Source organism: Epinephelus fuscoguttatus, linkage group LG15, assembly GCF_011397635.1.
Source record: "Epinephelus fuscoguttatus linkage group LG15, E.fuscoguttatus.final_Chr_v1".
In the NCBI taxonomy this organism is placed as follows: Eukaryota; Metazoa; Chordata; class Actinopteri; order Perciformes; family Serranidae; genus Epinephelus; species Epinephelus fuscoguttatus.
In genome coordinates, this window is record NC_064766.1 from 29,056,481 (window position 1) to 29,080,656 (window position 24,176).

General features: G+C 41.0%; 1 long non-coding RNA gene across 1 annotated transcript in view; it reads left to right on the forward strand.

Annotated features, from left to right (window-relative positions):
* The first annotated feature begins 3,471 nt into the window (after positions 1–3,471).
* The window catches only part of LOC125901808 (uncharacterized), a 203,470-nt gene continuing 182,765 nt past the window's right edge, over positions 3,472–24,176 (forward strand). The window contains exon 1 of the long non-coding RNA XR_007451032.1: positions 3,472–3,611. This is a non-coding gene — a long non-coding RNA (uncharacterized LOC125901808). The remainder of the gene's footprint in view (positions 3,612–24,176) is intronic.

A 24,176-nucleotide genomic window follows, 5' to 3' on the forward strand; every position in this document is an offset into this window, starting at 1 on the left:
CAATTACAGTGAGAGAGAAATAGCACGGAGTGAGTGTAATGACAGCAATCTAAGCCGTGTGGGGGAGAAGAGAGGAACACCTGACTGAGCTTGTGTCACATTTGCTGCTTTACCACCTGAGGACAAATGGGGAGAGGGAGGGAAGAATAGACAGATTCAGAGGGAAAAATACAAGGAATAAAACAATATGATGTCAGGATGAGAGAAGCGCAAGTGAATGATGGAGAAGAGAGAGAGGCGTGGTGAGATTAAAACAAGAAAGAGACGTGATTGACAGAGAGCCATCTGTTGATCTTCATGCTTATTTGTGTTGCTTTGAGCCTCTACCCTCCCAGCTAGTCCCCTCACGTGGCTGACTGGGGGTCAGCTGTGACTGATAGTCCGTGCTCCTGTTTTCGGCTGACAGATGGGCGCAGGGACCGACTCTGGTGCAGCCTGAAAACGGATTCTCCATGCCTCTGTGTGCTGCCACAGCCATTTTACTCAGCTGTCAGTCACAGACAGCATGGTTGACGTTATCAGTTGTACCCCGCTTAACAGCGGAGGTCTGCTCAGAGCTGCTGCTGCTGGGTTGCAGTCAGACGGGGGAAGGGATGGGACGACGAAGATGGAGTAAATAGATGAAAATAAGAAGATAAAATGGAATCTACAAAGGTTAAAAGACATAAAGACGCGAGGCATAAAGCAAGGAATTAAAAAGATGGTGGGACAGCTATGGCACGCTCGATATGAGTGTGGAGTAATTAAAATGACATCACATGGCGGGGCCACTAACATTGTCTCATCCTGTAGATGTGCACATAATGAAGATGGCATCCAAGGCCTTTGGCTCAGCACCAAGAGCAGAGAGGCTAAAGATGAAGTACAACAAGAGAATCAATTCTCTCCTCCCTCCTCCCCTCTTCCACTCAGGGAGAGATTTACAGGCCAAGTTATGACAGCGCACAATAACGACAGACATATTTTACTCCGGCAGTCTGACAACAGCATCCGCAGCCAATCAAATCCACCACAGAACAAAGTTGTTATCTCTTCTGTGTGTGTGTGTGTGTGTGTGTGTGTGTTTGGGGTGTTGAAAACGGCCTGTCATCGCTAAATGTGATTGTGCTACATTGAGTTGATCCACTCTATTTATCGGTGTCAGAGATAAGGGATTCTGAGGATAGTGAGACAGACTTTTATGGGAAACGCATTAGAAAAATAAACAGCCATAAAAGAAACCAGTTTCAATCACTGAGAGATGAATTGCGTGGAAACATGATCAGGAAATACTGTACGCTCTTAAAAGTTCACATAAGTCCTGAAGAGGGGCCGAGGGATATGGAGAATAAAAGAAATACGAGAGTGAGAGGGAGAAAATAAGGGATACTTTAAGCCTGGACAGCCATAACAGGATGATGAGAAAATAACGAATGAGAAGAGGAGATGCAGAATAAAAGGAAGGAGGCAACCAGAGAGTTACTTAAAGCTGGATGAAAGTGTGCATGGATCAATAGATATGGATGCGAATAGGGAGACTTTTAAATAAGGCTCTCGCTCGTGCCCTCAGATTCTGTTTCACAAAGAAACTCAAACTCAACAGATCAATACCCAGCTCGTTTCTCTGGCCTGTGTCCTGTGCAGCCTGTAGCCAGTGGCTCCTCTTGTATGCCACTGTCTGTCTGTCTCCGCTCACAGCACTCGAAACCCCCTCAAACAGCCTTTCAAACAGTCTGTTATTCTCTGCAGCCCCCGGCTCCCTCGACGTCTACACCACCTTTTGCTCGATAACGGCTTTTTTATCCATTTTCCCAACAAAGTTACTGTCCTCAGAATCACTGCCATGTAACAATCTGCCATGTTTCCAATTCCATTTAAGTAAATGCCAGTTCTGCACCTCTCTATTTGCAGTATGATTCAACAGTAGCAATACAGATAGGGATACAGCCTATACGCAATGTTAGAAACATTTTACATTTGCATTTTGAACATCTGGTGCTGGGTTGGACTTTTCCTGGAAGATTGCCTCAGGTTTTTTTTTTACATTTATGACAGCAGTAACTGAACTGAAACTGAAGAAAACACAAGTTAACTCCAGGAACTTTTATATGTGTATACAGAGCTGGAGCTGCAATATTAGCAAGCTGGACTGTATGTTAAGAAACAGTTACAACATGTAACTCCCCCTAAAATCAAAAAATTAGAGGGACATAGAGGGACAATTTAGCCCCAAAATCAAAAATCCATACTTTTCCTCTTACCTGTTGTGCTGTTTATCAGTCTAGATTGTTTTGGTGTTTGGTGTTGGAGATACCGGCCGTAGAGATGTCAGCCTTCTCTCATAACATAATGGAACTAGATGGCACTTGGCTTGTGGTGCTCGGAGTACCAAAAAATACATTTGAAAAACTCAGCAGCAATGTCTCTTTATAGAAATTGTGGCCTGATTACTCAAGATAATCCACAGACCTTGCTGTGAGCAGTTTCATGAAGGAACTATTTTCTTTCTACTGTTGTATCACAGAAGAAGGTGTGCATCTCTTGCTAGCTCACCTAGCTAGACACCATTAATGTTTGCATCTCACGCTGTCACTTGCACAAGCCTCTCGTCCATGAGTAGATGCACGCTTCCTTCTGCACGGTGATATGGTTAGTTACACTCGGCAACTCACACCAAACAATCTAGACTGATAAATAGCACTACATGTAAGGGGAATAATTTGTATTTTAGGTTGAATTTTGCCTTTATCGATCTTCTTATCAAACCCTCAGAAACAAAGCAAATAAAAGTGTTTTCCAAAATTTTTGAACCATTTCTTTACATTTATCAGTAGGACATTGAAGGGAAAGGATATCAGTGTGCTAAGGACACTATCTAATTACCAAATGACCTCTGGGAAATGCCAGAGCAATGGGAAAAAAACACCACAACACCACAAGAAAGTCAATTAGAAACACGCTATACAGGCAGACAGTCAGTAGTACGATGCAGGAAGAATTAAAATTAACTAAGGACTAATAATACTTGTGTACGCACTAATGCAAAGATACACACAAACACAGTTTTCATTAATTCCTGACCAGCTACTGTGAGTCCTCGACGGCCCTGGGACATCTGTTATTGAGATGCGCAGAGACTGCCAATGGTTTGTCTGAACCGAGACTGTGCATCATCGCCTCACAGCCGCCTCTGGACAAGTGTGTGTCAATACGCAGAGAATGCTACATTAGAGCTTTGTTTAGCCAGAGGGACTTTGAATTTAGTCAGGTGTGTGCGTAGGTAATGCCTTTATATTCATGAAACAATGAAGGGATTCTCATGTTCTTAGTCAAATCTAAATCAGACAGAGAAAGAGACTGTAGTTCATGGACAAAGAAGTTTGTATATTTGAGTGTATGCTTGTCTCACTGATTGTGGGCATGTGGATGTCAGGCTATCGCTCTGCTCACATCCTCCTCTTTGTTTTTCTCATTAGTAAAAGCGGACCTTGTTCGTCATTATGCTGTGATGGTCGGTTCCCACTGTGCAAATGTCACCAGAGTCCTCTCCCTGTGTCACCTCTGTCTGCTCCCTGCTGTCCCCTCTGACACCTCTGGGACCCTCCCTGCCCTTTCTCTGACAAGGAACCCTGGTGATTACACTCACACACACACACACACACACACACACACACACATGCACTCACACAGACAGGCACACTGGATAGCACATGTGCACGCAGACACACACAAACACAGAGGAAATACTGACACACACGCACACAAAAAACATCCAGAGGCATTGACACACACATTATCATAATAGATTACATCTATTATAAGATTCTAGCATTTTGTGCTTCTGGTTATACACTGTTCAAGTACACTCTATTCTGTACTGTGTGATACAAAAAGAGAATACAGACAGTATTGTGCTATCTTAAATCTGAACTCCCTTTGACATCACTTACCTATTAGTAAATGACTCTGCTTTAGAATACCACTGACAATGTAATGACCTCAACAAGCACATGATTCAGTATGAAACACTGCTGCTATTCACACAGATGTTGCTTACAGATGCATCACCAGAACCGTACTAGCTCCATTAGGTACATTGTCTTGCGATAGACTTGCGATGTGATTTAGATGCTCTTCATGCCAATTTGATAACATTCTCTTTAACAATGCGGAGCGCTCCATTTGCATTCTGCATGGCAGAGGTAATCAGTTAGATGCTTTTTATCTGGGTAAGTACTGTATGGGCATGGATTGGTGAATGCTCTTTCAATTAAAAAACACTCAAACACATGGTGGAGTACATAAGCTGTTGCCATAATGTTCATACGAGAAGCTTTTTTGGACAGAAAATGCATGGGGTTTTTTTGGCTTTGACATTGGGGCGTGAATTAAAAATAATGAATTTTCAACTGATAAATGTAAGTAATTAGGAAAAGAAGAAGGGATGGAAGAAAAAAAAGGGACAGACAGATGGAAGATTAAGTGCTAAGCAGCACCAAGACTGAAACATTATTCAACAGTGCTCTGTAAACAACCTGAAAGGTACAGTAAGAAGAAATAGTGGTACATATGCATTCTTGGAAGACCTTTCCGTACAATAGAGTGCTTTCTTTGAATGCCAGGTTTATTTGTGTAGCCCTTTACTACACTTACAAGCTCCAAGAGCTTTATAAAACGCCCACACTCTGATAACAGTAAATGAAAATGGCACAACTGATGTTAGACCGGCAGTGACAACGAGGAAAAAACTCCCACGACAGCCTCAGTAGAAAACAGATCTGCTCTCTGATTGTCATGTGGAGGAGGGAGGGGAGAGAGAACTATTCTTTTTGTGAGGCTTGGGTTTTAATATATACTTATATAGGTGCAGGCGAAATGTGTAACGAAATTGACTAATACACAAAAAAAGCTTGTTTATACAGCAAGTAGTTAATTAGATAAATTCACATCTTAAGTAATTTCATGCGTGCAAAATCATCAGAAGGCACATATTATTTTCCTTCTAGCATAGTATGTATAGCAGCAGTCTTTTGCTGCTGATAGTAAGCAGAGAGGAGGAGGAGATACACCTGGGTCGACCCCCACTGGTTCCTAAAGGGAGTTAAGTGTGTTTGACTCAGAGAGGTGATCAAAGCCTACGCTGCTGGGCAGCATGCCCTTGCAGTAGTCTTGTTCTTGCCTTCCATCTTGTTCATCTCGGCAGCGAAGCGGCTGCTCGGAGCAGAGTACAGAAGACAAGAGTGCTGTGGGGGGAAACCTTGCTGAGAGCGTTTGGAGCCGCAGCAGAGTGTAGCTCGACTGGAGTGAAGATTTAGATATCAGCTGCTGAAGAGTTCATTGAGAGAGGGAATTATCAGAGGCTTATATGGAAGCGACTGGATTGTTTTCTGTGTGCTTTTTAGGGCTGGGAGACTCGAATGTTTGCAGCAACTGAAACTGTTAAAGTCAGTTAACAGCACAGTGCAGTTGGTGAACAAAACCCTAATTCATACTGTATGTTGGCTTAACCACAACAGATAGATTGATAGATAACCAAACTACCTCCTTTTATGTGGTTGTGCAAGTGTCAGCCACTGATGAATTCATGCTGAAAGGGTATGTTTCGTATTTTTCAACCTGGACCTATATTTTATGTTTTTATATCTAATTGACTAACGGGAACAACAGCTTTTGATACTGGTCCAGCGTAGAGTCAAACAGCTGCAGCTGGCAGTGGCCAAACAGGCTGCAAAGTAATCATTTAGGACATTAGGCACCAAATTTATGTCCACTAAAAGTGCTTGTTTTTGCAACTGACAGGCTCAGATTATTTTTCAAACCCACCAGACTCCATTTAAATATACCAACATTTTAGCATGTATACAGCCATCATATTCTCACACCTAACTGGGGGAATTAAGAGTTTGAGAGTTGTTCGATCTAAAATTACAGTTTATTAGAACGGAGTCTGGTGCATGTGTTGATGGTGATTTCGGGGCTGTTTCTAGTTAAACGTAACACATCTTACTCTTTAACAAAAAGGTCTATCTCTGTAGGGATCCTTTCTATAATGTTGTCAGACACTTCATTCTTTATTCTTAATATTCTTAGCACATCGGTGGCAAAAACAAGACTTTTAGTGGATGTAAAGTGACCCTACTGCCGTTCAGACGCAGGTATACAGCACTTAGGTGCAGAAGGTCTTGTTTTGGGAAAAACCTGATCACTGCAGCCATATACATATAGGCCTTGCTAAAAAGGCCTGAGTGTGCACTGCTGTCTGTTATTGCATGTTGCACATATCCCCTTTGTCACTTACTGTGCCTCCCCAGCACCAAATGGCAGACAGACAAAGTTAGCACCTAGCTGGTGAACATAGCGAAGCATTTAGCAGCATAAGAGCCAGATATTTTTTTTAAGAGTTGGTAGAGACCAAAACAGAGCTTAAACGAGAGTGAATATTGGACGGAACATGACCAAATCCACAACTCCAAATGAATAATAATGATGATGCTTTGTGTCTGTGGGCTGTCAAAAATGGCATCTGTTTGCTGACATATTAGCTGTAACAATTTTATAGAATGAAGATATGTTAGTGATGTGGTAATAGCTTGTTGCACTGCCACCAACTCTGGCGAGGTCACACAACAAATTAAAGATTAAAAGATCTCCTACCTTTTTTATGTGGCCACAATGTGCTCCTCATACCGAGTGAAGAGATGCAGCAAACTGGATGTCATTTCCAGGGCCATCCTGCCGACAATGCCAGAAATATGTTGCATAACAAGACTTAAAATAAAATAGGCTCAGACATGGAGTTGCACATTTGAGGGTTAACTCGCGAGAAGGCCAAAGACTTGGTGCATCATGACATTTTATAGTGTGTGACAAACAAGCATTGTAGGTATTATTTCCCGCAACCAAATGCTTCTCCTCACATATCCAAATTTGGCCTGAATTAACGCCAGAACATTTAGCTGAAGTCACGTCAGGATAACAACAACAGTTTAGGTAAGGTCATCTTCTAAACTATAGTGGTCATAAAAATCAGTTGATTTAAATAAAGCAAAAACTGGTAAAATTAAAGAATGGTTGATTTGTGTTCCTGTAGCCAACAATAAGCATGTCCATTTTTACTTAGCTCTACCTACAAAATGTAACTGACAAAAAATCTATATTTATATAAGGAAGTAATAAACCTCGACTTGCCCGTTCTTAGAGACACCCCCCACCAGAGCTGCTGAGTGCGGAATAAGTGATTCCATTCAGGAGGATACATTGACAAGTTTACAGAAACTAATCAATAGTGTTTCTTTTTATGGTCTTTGTAATATGTAGTTGGCCTCTGTAATCAATACTCTGTATTGTCTATGACAATAACATCCATATTACTGATGTCTGGGCTAAAGCCTGTTGCCCTCAACTATACAAGAATAAAAAGAGAGAATGCAGTAATTACAGGTGGTGTGTTTGGGGTCAATTATCCCTTGAATAGTGAACATAAAGAAAGAGCGACGCAAGAGCGTGCCCCGGGTGTGTTTAATGGTGTATTAAGATTTTATATAAGTCATTTAACCTTTCACCTTCAGGCAATTATGAATTTCCCTGCCATGTTTAATCAATGCTATCGATCGCCGTTGTTAGGTCTGTATTAATTGGAGTTGTCAAAAGGCATAATCCTGGTCACCGTGTGGCTGCGTCCCTCCAGGAGAGGTTATCATCAGGGATCAGAGCTGAATGGTAATGAGGGTGTATGGGCACAAGAGATAATACCAGTAGTAGTAAGTGTGTGTATGTGTGTGTGGTGTGGAGGTACACTGGAGTTAGTCTGCGTGTGTCTGGAATTTTAATGATGGGACCACCCTCTGCAGAGTACACTATTGTTCACAAACACAATATGTCCTCTTTATGCTCACTCTTTCTCTGTTTTCTCATCTTTGTGTGTGTGTGCGTGTTAATCACCTTGTGGGGACAAAAATCTGTTCACACAGTCACATTAAGGAGCATCAACTCTAATGCGGGGACTAAAAGCTCATCCCCATAAGACAAACATTACATTTTACATTTCCTCTTTGTATTCAGTGGAGGTTGCTGTAATCAATATTTTTATTTCAACAATGGATCACATGACTACTTATATGTCAAAGGGGTCACACGTAGTGATGAACCCACATAGGATTATCACACATCATTGCCCTAAGCTCTGTGAACATTTTAGTGTCCTTCAGCTCATTGTTTTGGTTTACTGTTTTGATTATTTCTCACTCTTCTTATCAGTGTTGTCCTAGAATACAAAGCATTCTATGGATACATAGTTGGAAGACAGATGCTACCATTAGCCTATAAATTTACTGCTCCAAACAGCAGCAGCAGAGCCTCAGCACAGAGCTCTGACTGCGGTCACGGAATCTAAACACTTCTCTCCAAAGAGTCGGTGGTGTGCCTGCGGAGAGCTCTGCCAGAAGCAAGCTCGGATCTATGGACAAGGCAAAATTCATGGACTTGCGTTACCAGGGTGACTACGACCGCAATGTTGAGAAGACCAAGAGGATGATGGAGGACAGAGCAGTTATCCTTGGACAGAGAGCACATTCTGGGAGAGAGGAGGGAGATGAAGAGGAGGAGGGAGCTGCCGCCAAGCCCAAGCTGCGGTGCAAAAGAAAAAACTGTAGCAAGTTTATTAAAAAGGAAAGCAGGTGCTGCCACAGCCACACCAACTGTTCCATTTTGTTCAAAGTAAGGGAACGATCTAAAGATCTAACGCTAAAGATCAAAGTAAGCGCTCTTCAGAAATGACAAATATCTGTCCAGGATAATCAGTAACACCAGTGTTGTTTATTGAGTGGTGGGAAGATTTCCTTACCATGGCATCCCTACTGCCCAGCACCAACTGGCAGACAAAGTTAGCAACTATGGTGAACATAGGGGAGCGTTTAACAGCTAAAGAGCCAGATGTTTTTTCTCAGGAGTTGGGGGAGACCAAAAACGGGGCTAAAAGAAGAGTAAATATTGAACTTAATGTTACCAGAAACGTTCAGTGTCACCTGGATGTGTAGATAGGCAACTGTTTGCTTCAAGTTTGCCATATTGACTTAAAAGCTACCGTGATGTCACCCATTGGTTTGTGGACTCCTGCTCTGAAGCCTTGAGTCCGGCATTTCTGTCATCGCCATCTTGGTTCTTGGGAGCCAAAAATGGCGATATTTCGACAAGAGGCTGAAGCTGTGGAGGACTAGGGGTGGATCGGACTCACAGACTGCATTGAGCGGTAGTGATACCTTGCAAACAACATGTCAATCAAGCGGCCCCACCCTTAAAATATGCATAACTTTGGGTCTTAATAAAATGTAAACAGGTGAGTTTAAAAAAAAAAGTTCACCCTCCGTGTAGTTGTCATGAATGTTAAAATTAGCAGTAGAGGCCACAATCGCTTTTTTGTACCAGGCTGTAAACATGTTTGGGTCATGTTTGTTCTGAGGGGATTTACTCTGTTTTAGAGCCAGCCTCAAGTGGCCATTAGATGAACTGTAGTTTCTGGCTATTGCATTGGCTTCATTTCTCAGCCTCAGAGGTTGCTGCTTAATTTAGGTTTTTCAGGTTACAGGACAGGTTGTGGTTATCACTCCAAGAAATGAATGTTGGTCAATATAATGTCCCAAGAGTCAAACACAAATGAGGGTGAGATTTTATGAATACTACCGCTTTTATTGATACTCCTTATTGAGTCGGCACTTTATCAATACTCTTATCGGTTCTTTTTCATTTCTAAATAATTATTGAATATTTTAAATATTACTAAATGTTGTTTCAAGAGCAGCAACAGTAATTTTTACAACAGAAACGTCACTATATAAAGGATATTCCTAACAGTGAGTGAAGTGTGGGCTAGTTTTTATCAGTCACTGTAAGTCATTCCTCCTGTCCTCTGTCCTCCTGTCCTCTGTCCTGTTCCCTCTCTGCTGATGTGATTCACTGTGTGCAGGTAACATTAGTGCTGTTAAAGAGAGGAGGGGCCTCTGTGGCAAACTAAGCTAAACGGTTAGACTTCATACAGGCAGCTGTCGTTTTAGCGTATTTGTAACGATTTGCTATTAACCAAACTAGCGTGCTGTTCTTGTGGAAAACACAATATTAGCTGTGGTGGATGAGAGACTGCAGACCAAGCAGAATGAATTTCACTGTTAACATATTCATGCCACGGTTAACTCGAGTAATTTTCGAGTTATCTTCACTTTGTTTCCACCAAGGCCTCTCTGCTGTTCACTGACTTTACTCTTTGTAGTGTTTGTGTGAGTGGATGTGTGTGCATGTGAAGGAGGTAAGCCCCGGCATAGAGTGCAGGTGAGAGGCTGCAAGATGACAATGAATTAAACCAAAATATTAAAAAGTACCAATAAAAGAACCGATAATGTCGGAGCTTTTTTTTTTTTTTTTTTTTTATAATGTAGCCCCGGTGCTCGTTTAATAACAGGTTTTAGTACCCATCCATCCATCCATTGGTACTGTATAATAGTGCACAGCCATACATTTGCCGAATAGTGTAATGCTCAATGTGTGAGCCTGTCACATCAGCTGTGTGGTATATTGACCACACATAAATACATACACATACAGTAAGGTAAACACAGGGAGACAGAAACATGTAAATACAGTGATTTTCTTTTCCAAGTGCTGCTGGTAATGGACTGACTCTAACATAGTAAACAAAGCCATCTCTTGCTGTCTTTAAATGAAAGATGTCTTATAGTCTCAAAAATTATATAATTTCTTCCACTGTGTAAAAGGAAATTGTTTGTATATTGAAATTTCTTGCTGTTAGATGAGAGGTGTGGCAAAACTCTCTTTCCTCATAATATACACCAGCAAATCTCTCTCTGTCTATTATCTGTGTTTTTGTTGGCTCACACACACACACACACAAACACATGCATACATACACAAAATAGCATGTACATGACTGAAATTTGATCAGGTGTCCTCCAACCCCAGCTTCAGCTGCGGGGCCCTAAAATCCGCTCTCACCATCCATCATGTTTTATAGCACATCACACATAACGGCCTGACAACACACAGAGAGAGACACAGAGAAAGAGGGAAATTCTGAGACAGCTATGGAGGGAAGGAGAGTATTAAAAAGAGCCGAACAGCAGGAGAGAGAGAGGGAAGAGATGGAGGGAGTGTAAGAAAAAAAAAAACGAGGGGGAGAAAAAGCATCAACCTTTTCTAATCAATATCCATTTCCCGGGGCTGTCATGTTATTGCGAGAGTGGCTGTTGCATTACCAAACAGAGAACGTCTGATCCTAAATAAAATATCACCTTCAATCCAAACCATCCCATTCATCTTCATTTAACAAACGCTCAGCTTTTGGCAATACCTTTTATGCACCCTCTGCCATAGTCAGAATGAATATGTCAGAATGACAGGGCCTGGCACCTGCATATGGGAACATTTGTGCACAGAAGACACTTGACTGTTAGTGGCATTGTTGCTGCACAATTCAGACGGGTGTTTCCATTAGGGATGGATCGCAATGTGCAATTGAATTTACAGTTTATGACTCATGAGCTTATGACTTGAAGATTATAAGAGGGGGATTTTTAGAATACATGACTGCGCATTTCAATCCAAAGAAAGGCAAGAAAGACGAGTGTTGTGTGAAGTTTTTTATGCAGGGATTTCAGGGAGTGGGAGTATGCTACCATCACGTTCAATAAAATGTGTAAGATGCACACAAATGTGTATATGTATGTGTGTATGCACTGTCCTAATCATGCAGAAATCAGCTTAAAAATCAGTTTGTGCGTACGGCAGTGTATGTGTCTGTTTGTGTATACACGCTCCTTAAAATAAGTCGAGACTGACAGCTGACCTTATCAGCAGAAAGCAGGACCTAATTTGTGTGATGATAAGTCTGAGAAAAACATGTGAGCTCACAAATTGTCTCTCCTCTCTCCTTTCTCTGTCTACATTCCCTCATGCCTTTTTCCCCTTTTGCTCTCCTTTCTTCCTCCTCTCCCTATCTGTCATGAGTCCATGGATGGCATTAAGTAAATCATCTGACTGTTTATCAGATGAAAAAAGAGCAGCGTAATGTCATTACTGACGTACTGCTCGTTTACTCGATTCTCACGGCTCTCTATCAATAGACTCTTAGTTTTCTGAGTGAGTGAGAACGGTCAAGGAAAGACTCTTTTGCACTGGTTTGCCTCTTTGAGTGTTTCGTCCAGAGTATACAGTTCTTTCTATTGGTGACCTCCTGACTGGACTGGATAAATATGAACATGCCAACGCTGTATTTAAGTGAGTGCTACCTATTAATCATCACTGCAGTCCTTGTGATGCTGCTTTGAGACAATAAATCTCTACTAAACCACTATTTGATGCTTTTTTAGTCGTCTGACAACAGAAACAGGAAAATGTATAAAAGAGCACAACTAAATTGTGAGTTTGGCTCCATAAAAGCATTTTATCAGTTATTACAAATAGCAGGAGGGAATCAAACAGCGACCTCCGAAAGCCAACACAGAGATGCCAAAATCTGCAGTTCCTCAAATGGTCACTTAAGACTGGCTCCAAAAGCGAGTCATCCCCCATAGACCCTCATGTTAAAATGCCCAACTTTACGGTAGAAATAAAAGTGTATACAGGCTGGTACAAAAAACTGTTTTGATCTCTATAGTTAACCACCATCCGTAAAGCACTTTAAATTGCCCTCGTGTATGAAATGTGCTTTACAAATAAAGCTGCCTTGCCTTGCCTTACCGAAAGTTACACATAATTAAGGTCAGGTTGCTTTGAGTGAAAGGCTGTCTGCTGATAGTGTCCAAAAAAAACAAAGATGGCGACATTGGTAATGCTGAAATTGAGGCTTCAAAATGGGATCCCCCAAACCAGTGGCTGACATCATGATAGCTACTTCCAATAATTTTAAAGTCTACGCATAATTAAGAATGCAACCACTCTGAGTGACATTTGGGTGCTGTTCGTTATCAAGTCACTAGCATGTCGACAACGTTATTTAGGTAATGTAACAATGGCATAATCCCAAGTATAGGCGTAGCCATAGCTATTGCTATTTCAATGTGTTTTCAGTTCATAAAAATTAAACGTTTTGGTCACTTAAGAAAGTCTTGTTCAGTGTTTGGTTGTATTAAAAGACCCTTTATAAAGTCAGATATTTTGTTTTTCCGATATATACTTTTTTTTATGGTTTTAAGCCTATTTGTTGCTACCAAACATTATTATTATCCAAGGTTATTACAGTTAAATAACACTAAACTGAAAACTAAAAATAGGTGTGAAAAAAACATTTTTGTTAACTAAAATAAAAATAAAAACGAGACTTTGGAAAAAAGAAAACTCACTCAAACCATTTTGGGTACTCACAAAAAAAAACAACTAAAAAAATCAAAATATAGAAAACAAACGAGGAGTCATTGGCGCGCATGTTAACTAAGACTAGGTTCGTCATGTGTTGTGTATGTATCATTGATTCTAATCAGTCACACACCAATCACAGCCCATTCTCACACAAGGCAGGCCATTTAAATATGGTCTCCCACTCACTGATCCTTGCTACACCAATGCAGCCACACACACACACTCCTTGCATGGCTTAAAGGTTAAAAGGGTGTTTTATGTCTTGCTTTGGACCCACTCTTGTACACCCAGGGGGTTTTTCTGCATTGAGCTCCCTGTATTGGTTTAGCATGCTGCTTGTTTGATCCAGGGAGCATCTTAATAGTGGAGCCATCAGCGCCAAGCTTAATTGTATTTCCATTTGTTGCAATAAATGGTTAAATCTATGACGAGTGTTCCTGACTGAGACATTTTCAAACAATAAAAAAACTAAACTGAAATTAACACATCCATTCTGTAAACTCACTGAAACTAAAATGAATTGAAAACAAAATAAAAATAATAACAAAAACATATACAAAACTATAATAACAGCTGTAAGTGCACTGTGTTAACCAAGCTAGCAGTTAGCGTTAGGCTTAACTTCACCCTCTCATTTAAACATAATCACTTCTCTTCACTTCTGGCTCCAAAAATCGGGATGGCAAGGGCCAAAATACCAAACTCAAGGCTTATAACAGGAGTCCACAAACCAATGGAAGACATTATGGTGGCTACGTCCATTATTTTATACAGTCTATGGGCGTCACCACAGCCTATACTTCAGATTCACCCCTTGCTCCTCCCCAGTTCCACCCTCTCGTCCAAATGTGGTCACTCCTTTCTTCAGACATCCAAGATTGCTTTAAAACAGGAGTCTACAAACCAATGCTTGATGTCACGGTGGCTGCGTCCATTAATTTTATTCTCTCCATGGAGGGGACAGAATGGAGGTTTAACCAGCTGAGACTTGGCAGAGTAGCAAGTCTGTGTTTGTTTCGCTCTTCACCAGATGTTGGCTGTGATGCACTGTGAAAGTTGCCAGGCTGAAACAGGAACAGTCTACTCTTTTTTTCCTGTTAGGTGTTCACCGTTTATGGTGATCTTCGTTTAGCCATCTCACTGTAGACAGAGATCATTAGCAAAAACACCTGAAAACACTTGTGTGAATGTATGTTGTTTTCATTTATAATGTAGACATAGTCTGAGAAAAGAAAGGAAAGAAAAGGAGGTTGTGTGGGAAAGGTATCGTGTCATCTCATTTGTCTGTCTCTGCCCTCTCCTCCTCTCATGGCATCCTGTCGCTCTGTGCTCTGATCTGTGCAGCTGTGACAGGAGCCTGATCCTCAGAGCTATATCTCCACTTCAAACACTGAGGCAAATGACCCGCTACTGCACGGGAGGGTAGCACACAGGATTATATGCATACAGGCACACACACGTACATGCACACAAACCTACACACAGAGCTATATGAGTGCTTGGGATGTCTTAACTCATCCTTTGGGTCTGCCTGAGATGTCATCTCCTCCAGCAGCTGCTAACAGTCCATTTCAGCCTCTAACCCTGCCTGGGGCCAGAGCCTTACAGTGGAGTACTAATGATCTCTGTGCTTCAGTCTGTCCTTCTTTCTCCATCCATCCATCTCTCACGTTTCTCACTGCCGCTGTTGCCATACCTCCCTCGTTTACTGTACTGCCTCGACTGTTGATTGCATCTCTGTTTATAAAAAATGCCTGTCAGTACCTGCACCTGTTTAGCATTCTTGCTTGTGAGCATGTCCATAATTGTGCGCACGGCTGTGCATTTGCAGCTGAGCACATCTTTGTAAACCCAGCGTCCATTAACATTGTGTTTACTGTCTCTGTATCATTAAGAACCACGGACGTGTGTCCTAGTAAAAGAGTAGGACATAAACTGAAGTGATGTAGCTACGGTCAGACTCACATTATTCTCTGTTCTATTTCCATGGCTGCCTGGGAGCCTAAAAGCCTTCATAAATTACACTGTTATTTGGGTCAAACCTCTGTTAGTAAGCACGTGGCTGATTTAGAGCCCCAACTGCCTACCCTTCCCTTAGCTCTGTGTTTGTGCACATAACCACACACACATGCACAAGCAAATTTTCTGTTGTAATGGCATAAACAATAAACATTCATTCATATCACACACAGTATGACAAAGATAGAAAGTCGGAGAGAAATGTCTTTTATTTTTTGCGAATAGACCACAAGTAGAGTTTGAGTCAGCACTTGCACACTCTTTCAGTAACCCATCTTGTGTGGTCAAACATCAACTATTACAGTGTATGTGCTTGCAGCATGCGGTTATGAGTAGTGTGTGTGTGTGTGTGTGTGTGTGTGTGTGTGTGTGTGTGTGTGTGTGTGTGTGTGTGTGTGTGCATATGCTGGTGTGTCTCCAAAGTTAGTTTTCCATGACATTTTACAGACCATGTGATTGTGGTTTTACACTACAAAAACCCACCAACTGCTTTTTCTCTTTTCTCTTAAACTTGTAATTTGGCTATCCTGCTGGTTTTCTCTGTAAACTTCCAATGTTTATTTTCTTCACTTCTCCACAAGCAAGTCAAACGACTGTGTATGGGCATTTGTTCGCAGGATGACAGGTTTGATTAAATTGAATTGAACTTGAAAACAAACAGATGAAACTACTTTATCCATCTGTTCTAATTTTCATGATAAAAACTTTGTGTTTATCATAACTTGAGTTGATGGATCACACGGTGCTGGGTGCCGTACATAAACCGTATGAAAACAAGGCTACAGCTAGCGGCTCTGTGGGGCTGTAACGAGATACAGTGCTTCTTTGTGCTTCATGTCAAAGTCAATATGCAAACATGCTCACAGTGATAGGGCCAACATGCTGATATTTATCATGTGTAAGCATTTAGCATCTTCACCATCTTAATTTAGCTTGTTAGCATGCAAACATTTGCTCATTAGCGCCGAACAAAACATAAGTAGCAAGTATTTGGTCATAAGCCAAAGTTTTCAGCTAGAAGAAAAACTCAGGAGATAATCAAGCCTGGACCATGGATGTATAAAAAGAACGAGACACAGTGTTGAAGGCAGGGCCCGTTCATTTACATAAAAGTTGCTCTATGGTGCATGAAGCCAAAACAGTTTGACTTACCAAGATTAAAATTACCCAAATCTTCCGCACCATGGGGCCCCTACAGCATGCACGCTAGAGACTTTGCAGACCAAGCGGCTAACTTCCGCTTTAGCCGTCTGTGACCTTGACTAGGGATAAAATGATTTAATTGTGCAGCTCTTCTGAACTGTCAAAATGATATCGGACTAAATAGATTAAATCCTGATAGTGATATGAGTCATTGAGTCATACAAAAAATGTATCCAACAGACATCTCTTTCACAATATAAGAATGGAAAGAAGTCATTTTTTGGCCCCATGGCCTGGAAGTTGGAATTCCATAGTTTGGCCACTGTCAAACTGGCTTCAAGGCCTGACGCTGTTCTCAGGGTTACGGTCTGGAACAAAGCACAGGACTGACTGACTGACTGGCTAATTATCCTGCAGCTGTTGAGGTATGAAAACCTTTCAGAAACACTCTGAAGAACCTGAATAGTGCATGGTTGTTACCTACCTGGTTGTTACCATGGTTGTTACCTCAAAGATTGTTTTTCTTCTTACCAAACTAACATTGAAATGGTTTCACTTGGTGACCAAAATTATGTTCTTTGGTTTTATGCCAGCAGCAGCGGTCCATTTTATTCAAATTGCAAATGTCAATTTGAAATGAAAATTAACAAGAAATGAGCAAATGAACATAATTTCTGAAATACAAATGAATATTTAGAAGTGCCTCAGATGGTCTAATAGAGATGCAGATGAAGAGCCGATTAGGTTATTGACCCTTGACCACCAAAAATCCGTCTCATCAACTTCAACTCATTGACCAACCTGTCACACATGCAGATCGACCCCTCATTTTGTCCTCCTTTAATCCTTTTGTCCGTCAGGGAAGTCAGTGTTGGCTACATACGAGTGGGTTTCACTGTTAAATTACTTTTTGTTGCACTCTGAATTCTTTCCATTCCTTTGGACAATGTGAACCTTCCTTACTCATACCCTGTTACCTCCCAAACACATTCCACACACAGAGACACATCCAATGGCACCACTCGCCCACGCTCTGTTTTCTTTTATGTCACTGGTCAAATCCCCAGAGGCTGCCACTCAATGCCAAGTAGACATGCCCACTTGTCAATAGCGACCATTATGTAGATGACAAACAGGCCAGAGGAAGAGGAGGGCTAGATGCAGAAGGGAAGGCTGTGTAGTAAGGACACGGTGGTCTTACAATAGTAAAAAGAAGACAAGGAGATGACCACATGTGCAGCAGCAATCCATGCTCATTAACTCACAGTGGCACTTTTTTTTTTTTTTTTTTAAATCTGATGATTTTCTAGTGAGTTTAAAGTCATTCCAACCCACCACTAATATGTTCTGTGTTTTCCATTCACAACTCTGGAAAACATTAAGAGACCACCCCATTCTTTGGAAGATTTTAACATAGTGGTCTACCAAATGTTCTTGGAGGCATCACAGCTGTGATAAAAAACACTGGGGCTTTCTACCAAAGACAATGATGGTTTAAATTCTTTTTTGGGGAAAGAAAGTTTCACGTGTATGATCGACATTCCACATGTTTTGTGTATTTCAGAATGTAGAAAGAGAATATATCAAGTAAATTCTTCACTTTGGAAATAGTAGTTTGATAAAATCTTCCCTTGAAGCCCCCCCGCACTCAAAAATGTGTTATTCTTCTGTCTATGTCCCCTAAAATGTCTGACCTTGACCATGCTGACTTGTATCTGTGAAGTTTGTCACTGGAGAGGTGTTTTTACATTTCTGAACTGAAGGGGGTAGTGTATGTGCACTAAAATCTGAGCATCGAATGCACACCGGGCAAGGTGGATTAGGTTCTTTATGAATATGAAAGCCAATCGCTTACTCATATAGGAAACACATATTGACAGCGGAACAGATTTCGACACACCACCAACAAAGAAGCCTGGAACCTCAAGAGCAGAGTGGACTTTCTTGGTACAGAGAGCAAGAGTTTGCATTAGCATTATGAAAGTTTAGACAGCAAACATGGTAGAGTGTGCAGTATTTGGATGTAAACCGAACTCTGGAGTTTTCTTCCATGATCTACGAAACACCATGTCAGTCACTGCCAGTTAGCCTACAAGCTAACAAGCTAACAAACAACAAAAATAAAAGATGCTAACTACACTTAACATTCTGATATCTGCTTGTCGTTGATTTTGGTTCACAACAGACAGTAGTAAAAAGTCACCAACACACACACACACACACACACACACACACACACACATCCAGTCACATTGCTGGAAGTGTGTGTGTGTGTTGGTGACTTTTTACTACTCTACTTTAGGGCAGCATGGTGGTGCAATGGTTAGCATTGTCACCTCACAGCAAGAGGGTTCTTGCTTCAAAGCAGTGGTGGGGGGTTTGAACCCCAGGGTGGGGGAGCCCTCCTGTGTAGAGGTTGCGTGTTCTCCTCGTGTCAGTAAGGGTTTTTGCCGGGTACTTCGGCTTTCTCCCACAGTCCAAAGACATGCAGGTTAATTGTTGACTCTAAATTGCCCGTAGGTGTGAATGTGAGTGTGAATGGTTGTCTGTCTCTATGTGTCAGCCCTGTGATAGTCTGGAGACCTGTCCAGGGTGTACCCTGCTTCTTGCCCAATGTTGGCTGGACCTCGAACAGGATAAGCAATACAGAAAATGAATGAATGAATGAATGAATACTCTACTTCTTGCTTGTATTCCTATACCAATGGCACCATTATTCTATCTAATTAAAGCATACAGCATTGTATTTCAGATCTGTATTTATGTTTGTAACAATTAAAAGGTGTTGAGTGCAGACTTATTGCGTCATATCCTCTTCTTCTTGAGAAACAAAGCAAGAGAAAAGTAGCATATGAGGAAGAGAAAAAATAGCATGATGAAAGGGGCATCACTGTGCAGAGCAATGCTCCGGGTAGAACCATATTGTTTTGATGCTTTGATGTTAGAGAAATCTGTGTCAATGTAAACCCCGTAGGCCTGTATTTCACTCCAAGTACCCTGAAATAACCACTCTTATAGACTGCATCTTGTAGATAGTTTGCTGCTGAGCTCCTACACCTCTGTTTGCTTTAGGAAACATTTCTTATGGATCCACAAAAGCTAAAACAGCTTCCCCACAGCTCAGCCTCAGCTCGTAGAGGGGGTCGCTGCGGTTTCTAGGCTCTTCCCCGTGACATCAAAGCTTGATTGATGGCACTTGAAGAGCTGTGTTTGATTATACAGGAAAGGAAACACACGTAAACACGTGGTGTCTACAAAAGAACACTCGTGTCTCTCCTCCACACACACACATGTACACACAGGCAACATGCACAGGAAATCATGCAACACACTGCAATCAGCTGTCACACACAGGGCTCATAATGGGATTTCACAGGAAGGCACGCTAGACCTGTGCATTTTTGAGAAGACAGACATTAGCAGTGTGTTTATGCTTAAATAAATAAGGCTTCTAAAGGCACTATCACCTCATATGAGCTGCTGAGCCCAGGAAAGATATACAGCCTGTGTGAATCTGTTTGAGCAACGTACAGTATAGACCAACAGATGTGGTCTTGCTACATTCGCCCTAAATTTAGATTTTCATCATCTTTTCTCCGTCGATAGAGAGCACGATTTGAACGAGAGCAAGTTTGTCTTTGGTCAGAGTCCCTCTTGAGTCAGCCAATAGCAGTTCAGCATGTCATGTCTGCCGGGCATTAAACAGTGATTTCCACATCTGTGAGGGATTATGTGGTCAATATTATCTCAGTCCCTCCAAACCTCTCCAAGTTTTTCTTCACCTTTTTTTTCAAACTCAAACACTCTCCTCTTTTTCTGCTTATCCTCTATCTACTTCTGCTCCATTTCGAAATCTGTTACTGATTTTAGGTGGTGACAGCTGTCCAATACAGCCAGGATTCTTGCTGATTCTCTTTTTCTGGTTACCTATTTGACTTGGGTCAAACTGGATTTGGAAATACCGCAGTTTTTACCTCATTTGATGCCAAAAACCATGGATGGATTATGAGACAACCTGAGGGCCTGGGCACAGTCTCCATTTAGTCATTTTGTGGCTCTTTGTTCATGTTTTCCATCTCTTTTTAGCCAATTTGTGTCTCTTTGTAATCGATTTGTATTTCTTTGTAGTCATTTTGCATCCGTATTTTTCTTTTCGAGTCTCTTTGTAGTCACTTTGCATCTTTTTATAGTTGTTTTGCAACTCCTTTTGTCATCATTTTGCATCTGTTGCTTTAAGTCTTGTGGTTGTTTTGCATCTCTTATATGTCATTTTGTGCAATGCTGCACAATACGCAAAAAAATCATATTGCAATATTTTTGACAGATATTGTGATTACATTACAAGTCTGTACCAAACAAGTCTGGAATACGATTTATAGGCCGGGTCATCTCTCTAGCAACACAGTGCTATTTCACTATGAATGCTGTTTATTTCAGTAATATTTTGATCAATTGAGCAGCACTAGTTTTACATCTTTTTATAGTCGTTTGACATCTCCTTGGTGTCATTTTGTCTCTTTGTAGTTTTGTGTCATTATGTTGTCATTTTGCATCTCTATGGTTTTTTGTGACTCTTTGTAGTTATTTTGCATCTTTCTATAGTTGTTTTGCATCTATGTTTTTATTTAGCATCTCTTTGTAGTTGTTTTGCATCTTTTGTAGTCCTTTGACATCTCTTTGGTGTCATTTTGTTTCACTTTGTGGTTTTGCTTTATTTTGTAGTCATTTTGCTTGTTTTTGTTCTCATTTTGCATCTCTGTGTTTTTTGTGACTGTAGTTATTTTGCATCTTTTTGTTGTTTTGCATCTATTTGTTCTTATTTAGCATCTCTTTGTAGCTGTTTTGTGACTCTTTCCAGTTATTTTGCCGCTTTTTGTAGTCGTTTGACATCTCTGGCGTCATATTGTGTCTCTGTAGTTTTATGTCATTACTTAGTCTTTTTAACATCCCTTTGTACTCATTTTGCATCTCTTTGTAGTTACTTGGCATCTCTTTGTTCTTATTTAGCATCTTTTTGTAGCTGTTATGTGACTCTTTGTAGTTATTTTGCATCTTTTTTTGTAGTCGTTTGACATCTCTTTAATGTCATTTTGTTTCTCTTTGTAGTTTTGCGTCATTATGTAGTCATTTTGAATCTCTTTGTTCTCATTTTGCATCTTTTTGTAGTCGTTTGACATCTCCTTGGTGTCATTTTGTGTCTCTTTGTAGTTGTTTTACGTCATTATGTTGTCATTTTGCATCTCTTTGTGTAATTTTATGACTTTTGTAGTTATGTTGCATCTTGTAGTTGTTTGGCATCTCTTCGGTTTCATTTTGTCACTCTTTGTGGTTGTTTTGCACCATTTTGTAGTTGTTTAGCTTCTCTTTGCTTTCTTTTTGCATCTGTGTTTTTTTTTACTCTTTGTAGTTATTTTGCATCTTTTTGTAGTTGTTTAGCTTCTCTTTGCTTTCTTTTTGCATCTGTGTTTTTTTTTACTCTTTGTAGTTATTTTGCATCTCTTTGTTCTTATTTAGCATCTCTTTGTAGTTGTTGTGTGACTCTGTGGTTATTTTGCATCTTTTTGTAGTCATTAAGCATCTCTCTTTTGTTTTGTGTCTGTTTTTAGTGACATATTGCAGGTGAACCTGAACGTTCAGGTGCTGCTGTTGGTTCAAAAACTGCACCAGTACTTCAGTATTAAGTTCACACTGGAGATGACGAGAGATTATCTGACTCCTGTCCAAACCTTCTTGCCACAGCAAAAACCACACCAACTTTTTTTCTGCACAGATATTACACTACATACTACAGCACACTATACAAAACAGCATGGGAAACCAGTGCATGTTCTTTTTTACTTGAAGCAGAGCGATTCTGCTGTCAAACTTTAAATGTAAATTGCTTTACTAATTATACTGTATATTGAGGAAATGTTACTGTAGCCTCTTCATGCTATGAAGCTGTAATATGAAGGAAAATTAATGAAAAACAAATATTGGGTTGGATTTGTTTGGGGCTTTCTAACCCCTTGGGCCCCTGGGCTTGTTCACTAATCTATCCATCTGAACAACAAAAGCATTTTAGAGTCTTTTTTTTTTTTTTTTTTTTTACCAGATTCACTTTCGCCTGACTTTATCTCTTATTTGAGCTGCACTGATGCATATATACTCACCCTATCTGGGATCCATTCAGCATTACAACAAATGCCAATAATTATGTCCACACATAATCAGACCCAGGTGTGTTATCTTTATTGTGGTTTCACCATTCTTCTCTCTTTTTTGTATTATCTGTCCCAACAAAAAAAAATGCACAGATCAAATCACACTTCTGTCAACATCCATTTTCCCGTTCCACTGCATGCACAAGAACACACACACACACACACAGACACCATGACGCAGACTTACACCCAGGGTGGCGTCTCATTCCTGTGGCTGATGAGAGCAGGCATGATGGGAGTGAGGCATGTAATGTGATTTATAGAGCTGGGCTCACTTTTCAAATTCAATCAGGAACTTTGATTACTGATGAAAATTTGAGACAGGAAATCGCTTTGATAGCAAACTAAAACCTCATGAGACAGAAGAGCACTGATGTGTGCATATGTGTGTGCAAGTGCACCGACCGCCAAACACTGAGCCCGTCTGAACTCGGCCATATTTGATTAGGGAGGACACACGCAATGCAATCAAGAGCGACAAAACAGGAACTCGAGCAAATTTTTACCATTGACTGATGAAATCTTCCTCTGGTTTAGATGTTATCTGCTTCTTTCTTTTTGTCTCCCTTTTTGATGCTCACACCGCTTACTCACATGTGAGCATTGCTTTTAGTCCCATTAAGCATTATGAGCACAGAGATGTAACATTCACACACACACACACACACACACACACACACATACACACACACACGTACACATATGGCTGGCCCTGCAGAGGTCACGATGGATCTATGGCTGTTTGGTCTCTTGTGTTATTTTAATGTCTGCTGTTGCACATGAGGGGACACTCAAACCTACACCCGACAGCATGACAGAGGGGCCCAATTACCATTCCCATGGGAGAGAGAGAAAGTGTGTGTGAGTGTACGTGTGTGTATTACTCATAGAGAGTGCAGAGAGGAGGAACAGGGAGCAAGGCAGAGACAGAGAGTGAGCGACAGAGTGCTTGTGCATGTATGTGATACAAACATGACAGGCTCATCAGTCACCAATGGCCTTTTAAAGTGTTCTCCATAGGGACACCTGACCTTTTCGCATGATGCCAATAGCAGCTGCATGATGAATCAATCGCCTAAGCCTTTGGCTCCCAGTAGCCACCATGTTATCCAGAGTAAATACGTGAGATGACATTCTCCCTATTGAGACACCTGGAGACAAAAGCCCAAAGTTATGGATTGGCCTTTAATGGTGAAAGGGAACCCAGTGGTGATCGCAGTGAGGCATAAAGAGGCAACGGGCCTCAAAGAGAGGGTGGCATGAGGAAAAAAGTTTTGGATGGATAGATGGATGGAGGTAGTGGAAATTAGAAGGCAAGGAGAGGGGAGATAATGGGACAGTTGAGGTCAGGGAACTAGCCACAACCTTTCTGTCTGTCTGCACAGGATGGATAGGATGGGGGAGAAAAAATGGGGATGCACAAGGCCAGCAGAAAGATTAAGAGGAGGGCAGTAGGAGGAGATAGATACT